The sequence below is a fragment of the Ambystoma mexicanum genome (genome assembly GCF_040938575.1).
Source record: "Ambystoma mexicanum isolate Mex_15411 chromosome 12 unlocalized genomic scaffold, UKY_AmexF1_1 Mex_chr12_unloc.2, whole genome shotgun sequence".
Lineage (NCBI taxonomy): Eukaryota > Metazoa > Chordata > Amphibia > Caudata > Ambystomatidae > Ambystoma > Ambystoma mexicanum.
The window spans coordinates 2,189,881-2,195,660 of NW_027182323.1; the positions used below are offsets into that span (position 1 = coordinate 2,189,881).

The following is a 5,780-nucleotide window of genomic DNA, read 5'->3' on the forward strand; positions in this document are numbered from 1 at the left end:
GTTATCTAGAAGTTCAATTTTTAAAATATGTTTTTAGAACACCCAGGTCAATTGTATTCTTATTTTCTGCTAAAAAATCAAACTGTGGTATTTGCAGAAACACACTAGTAGTCTGCTGATTTACAGGCCAAATATTATGACCTTCCACCGATTAGTCACACACAGCACATTGCAAACCCACATACCGCGTTTACCTGCATTGCTAAAAAAAAAAACTGTACACCTTAAGGGCTGCCTCTTAAAGTTGCAACTACCCCATCATTATGATGGCTGTGTATGCTGTACTGCAGACTACCGCCCGCTGGAAACCCAGAGTGGCGCAGTTTTGTACTAGCAAATGGTCACTCAGTGTTAAAACCCCACACGGGCAGTGTTTGCAGATGCCAAATAACCGAGCAAATAAAATGCAATGTTCACGATGTAAATATTTTCGTTTCAAGGGATGACTCATTGCTGTAATGCCTTCTTACGGCACTAGATGTCACTTCAACGGTCAAAAGTTACTAACGGCAGAAATTTAACAGAGGCTATATATAGTAAAAGTAAGTCATACGCCGGTTGCGCAACTGGTGGCACTCTGGTAGAAACATACATGCGATATGTTCAGTTCGAAATGCGTATTTCCAAAATACATCGACTCTGGTGGGACTCGAACCCACAACCTTTGAATTGCTTCACAGCACCCTTAGAAGTCCAACGCGCTATCCATTGCGCCACAGAGCCAACTACAACTTTCAGTTCCATATTATCTGGAATATCAACCCATGAGGTGGTTGGATGTGGTGTATATGTTCAAGAATGGTAGACCACCAGTAACATAACTTTATAAACATGTTGAAAGTTGATATCGCTTTTAAGCGCGGCATCCCACGTACTTCAGTGCTTTGTCAACCTCCAGACATCAGAAACATCAGTACGAGTGGCATTTTTGCCTGTTTTGGGATACTCCTACCAAGAGTACTGCCTACTACACTATGGAAACTCTCAAGTGAAATGCTTTGATGGCTGATCAGTGATGGGCAAAACTCCAGGAAGGGCCCTTTGACACACAGCGGTTGGTCTGTAATAGGTCAGCCTGGCTCCTGGCCCAGAGTGCAGTCACAGCTGTACTATTGCCACTGCTGATGCTTTAAAAGCCTCTCTCTGGTATGTCTCCCTGGGAATGTTCTTGCCTCTTTCCCCCAGCCGCCGCTGAGGCAACCCACGTGCCCTATTAACGTGCAAAGGTGACTTTCCCATGCAATCTTCCTGCTTCCATTGGGTTTGCATGTTCTTAACTCGTAGCTCCATAGAAAAATTTTTTAAAACGAGAAAGATTCTGAAAGTTTACTGAGAATTTTCCCTCCCTGCAGCAGCAGTGAAACTCTTGCCATAGATGGTGAGAAATGAACACCAGTATTTCACTAAAGTAAGACATAGAACCGACGAGCAAACCCAAAGAGGCTTTTCTGAACAGGTCCCATTATAACCGCATCTGGCATGGCGTTTTCAAGTAATCCTCCATGTCATCGTCATGGCAATGGTTTCTGTTCTGACTCGGCTGCATTGAGTGGGCATTGTACTTTCTAGGTGTAGCGCCATGATGCCTCTGGGCGACTGATGCGCTTTGTTAGTGTACATGACATAAACACAATGTTCCATGCCTGGAGTCTACAGTTTATCTGAATACAGGAAAGCCCTGTGGCAAAGTACAACATTGGAAGTCATGCTGGTTATGATGGCTCCATTACTTCGGTGCATGTGTTGAGTGAATCGCAGGGTCTATGGTGGAACAGTTACCACTCTGCTCTTTGAATCCAGCGCTCAAATCTCGGTGGGATCACTAAGCACGTGACCTCTTAAAAGCTTTGATGGTTATTTCTTACTTTCTATGCGCTCACGTTGTTGAACATGATATATACTTTACAATAGTATAATTTTCCCTTTCAAAATATTGCTCTTTCATATAAATCCGAAATGTTTGAAACACTTCTATATAAAGCACTGAAAGGATTATCCACGAAGGGCAAAGCGAAAGGAGGGACTCAAGGATTTATGGTTTTTGTGTTGCAATATGTCAACCTGCCTCTCGCACCAGGTTCAGTCACAGCTGTACTATTGCAACTGCTGATCAGTTAAAAGCTTGTATTGGATTTTTCTCTGTGGGAATGTTCTTGCCTCTTTCCTCTAGCAACCACTTAAGTAAATCACCTGTTCCGTTAACTTGCTAAAATGACATCTTTCCATGCAATGTTTCTACTTTCCTGGTGTTTACCTGTTCTTACTTCAAAGCTTTGTAGAAACATTTTTCAAAACAAGGACGTTTCTGAAAGTTCCGAATTTTTTCTGGACATTGCCCTCCCTCCAGCAGCAGCAAATCTCTTTCCATTTCGGTTACGCGAGCTGACCCAGTATTTCAATAAGAGCACCTGGAGACTGACTGCCCCTGGGTGGTAGCGGTGTGCGGTATAAATCAACATAACATAACATTAACCTAAAACATTTTGAATCCCCCAGACCTCCCATCAACACAATATAATTTCAGCCACCAAGTTTCTTCCATCCCAATGAAGTTAGACAGGTGCTGTGATTGTGAGGAATTCGACCATCCGAGCCCTGTAGTTGGTGACAGCGATTTGCATATTAATGAAAGAGTAATTCAAACAGGCCCACATGGGGCCTGGCTGCAGAGGCTAACAAAGAATACACAAAACCCCAACAACCTTTCTTATGTACTGTGTCAACCTGAAGACAGCTCCCACCCTCAGTATCGATTAACAGTGATCTATCATGTCTGGGACTCCATGTTTACAGTAATTCTCCCCACAGGGGGACCCCATCCATAAATTACGAGTATGTGGTTTGCAGGTGCCAGAAAGTCTGGTCTCGCAACAGCTTGAAGGGAGGCCTGCTGCTATTAATCAGGAACCACATAGAGCTCCAATGACCAGAGAGACCCTTTGCTCCACAACAGACAGGAAGATGGGTGGGACTTAGTATTAGATATTTTCACCCCTTTACCTTTTCGGTTACAAAGCACTCTGGTTATGACCTCACGCATACAGGAGATTGTTGGTGGGCACCCAGGATTGGTTTATTAACGTTGACTTAGCCTACACCAATCCCTGTGCTCCATTTGGCTTTAAAAGAGGGCGAAGCCCCTCATTTGGAAGATCATCTGAAGGCTTCACTAGAAGCAGAAAGCAGAACTCATCATTAGACCCTGGCTGGAGGTACAGTCTGCCTTACATGTTCCGCCAGTGAAGGAAGGTCAGGACCTCCAAGAGAGAAGCAGATTCCTCCCCTAAACATCTCCCATATAACAGAGGGATATACCGAATTCCAAGGACCCACAGCAGCTCCAGAACCGGTACCCAGACAGCACACATCGTACCCTGCTATCCTCTGCAACAAGCATCCTAGGTGGGAAGTGCCATAAAGTCTTTGACCATTGACCAGGTGACAGTGAAAAGAATATATGTTAAAAGTAAAAGAAGAGTAAAACACCCCAAAAGTGGCCATGTCAATATTTACAACCTGCCCTTAGAGGTAGGATCGCAGGAACATCTGTCTGTAGTGATAAAGGCATCAATCTCAGGGGGGCTGGCTCTATACTTTGGTTGTTGTGGTGTTGCCCCTTTAAATGTATGTGGCACTACTTTGTCATGACTGCAAAAAAAAGGAGCCTCAGCCGGCATGTACACCAGAACGGCGTCAGACTCCATGAATGGCACTTCTGTCTCTGTGTCTTATTATCTGGCATGCAGGCTGACGCCCTGTGACCATGGTACTGCATCCCTGCTGATCTAGGTGCCCCAGATCAGCATGTGTTGCCTGGGAGCCCCCAGGCCACTGTCCTGCTGTGTGACCACCGCACAACTGCTTGTCCGTGAGCCCCCAACAGCTGATGTCCAGCCGTGTGATCATGGCAATCAGGGTGATCCCTATAGCTGTCCATGCCTTGTGACCACTGTACTATCTGTGTCTGCTGCTTGCCCTGAGCACTGATCGGGCTGGCCTGTGTACCACAGGTACAGCCTACAACAGGTGTCAGTGATCCTTGCTCTGTTCCGGAACAAGGGGTGAGTTCCAGGGAGGCTGAGGCTGTGCTAGATCAACCTGTAGGTCCTAGGCAGGCTTCCTCTGTACCAGAACAGCCGGGTGTGCTCGGCAGGGACAGCATCAACTCACTCTGTCGCAGGGAGAGTCTTGTCAGAATATTTGTACATTATTACCACAGATTATCACACTTTTATTATCTGAAGGACAACACATCATACTGTGGGTGTATGCCGAACACTCATAGGGTCATATAAACATTTCACAAGTTGTAGAAACCCAAGTGCACAAGGACTGCACTGTACACAAATGTGCCCAAGCTCAGCCGGAGATAAGGCAAGTGAGGAACACACAAGGAGCAAACTCAAAGGGGATCATTTTCAAAGGAACTAGAGCATTATTGGAAGTGTAAAATGTTTGTACGCTTTCCTTTTACGCTCCAGTTTATTTTACAGCCGTCTTGAGGTGCAGGAGAGCAGCAAAGCAGAGTTTGCATTTCTGCTTTGCTTTCTACTTCTGTCTCAGGTGAGCATTTGGTTTTACGACTGCATGAGATGTTCCTGCAGGTGTAAAACCAGAGACTCCAGTGGAATAGGCCTTGCTTTTACACATGGTGTATTGAAGGAGGAATCCATTATTCATCACTACCTTTTGCAGGCGCTATTTAATGTCTCTCAAAGCAGAGAGACAAAGTAGAGTGAAGGTGATTTCGCCTTGCTTTCCTCTTTACTTTTACACTGACCCCTAAGAGTCTTTTCTGAACAGAGGCCAATACAACAGCCCATAACATGGCGTTTCCAAGTGATCTTCTTCCAACATGGCAGCCTCATGGCAATGGGGGACTAAGAAAATGCTCCATGCCTGGATTGTATGATTGGTCAGAATACAGGAAATCTTCATGTACATGAAAAAGCTAATGGCCTGATTTACAACCTTGTTTTTCAATTGGAAAACACCATTGAACAATGCGTTGTAAATCAGTTCCTAAAAGCAGTAAATATGAAGGCTATGGTGCTTTATTAAATATGTGTATTGCATGAATGAACAACTGCTGATAGCGGGTTTCATGGTGTAACGGTTAGCACTCTGGACTTTGAATCCAGTGATCCGAGTTCAAATATTGGTGGGACTATTGAAAGCCATTACTTTTTGAGACTTGCAAGAGTTTAGTCTCACTTTCTTTTCTCCCTTGTTAATTATCGCACTACTAATGCAATAAAATGATACATTTATTTCCATTTTCCTACAATAGCGATTTCAAAATATAGTTCCTTTTTGTCCTAAATATTAAAAGGAGGTAACATATGTTCTGACATTGTTATGCGTTATTCTGAACCTATTTGTGTGTACTTAGGCACAGAGAGAAAAACGTTTATTTGCCCAAGAACTCGCATTTTTTTAATGTGAGGAATCAGGCTCTCCTGTTTCCAAAATATACATCCGTGCCTGCAACAGTTTGAGAAAAGTATGATGTATGGCATCAAGGTAACTTACCAAGCTGCCCACCCAAATATGTATTATTATGAATTTGAAAGAAATGATTGGAATACTTTTGATTTTTTAACCAGGGGACATTACCTCCACGTCCACTCTTCCTCGTCACAGTACTTACCTCATGAGGCCCCTGCCTCCGACACAGGACCTTCTTTTATTTCTTTTATCCCTATAACTCCTCCCCCATAACCATGCCCCTCAGTTTCAGTTTAATTTGTCCTGCCTCTTGCAGGTTCGTCTTGTTTTTC

General features: G+C 44.0%; 1 non-coding gene across 1 annotated transcript; it reads right to left on the reverse strand.

The window, feature by feature from the left end:
- Positions 1-634: 634 nt before the first annotated feature.
- Positions 635-723, reverse strand: TRNAR-UCU (transfer RNA arginine (anticodon UCU)). The gene is given in 2 exon segments: positions 635-670; positions 687-723. It is a non-coding gene; the product is annotated as a tRNA-Arg (tRNA).
- Positions 724-5,780: the final 5,057 nt, after the last annotated feature.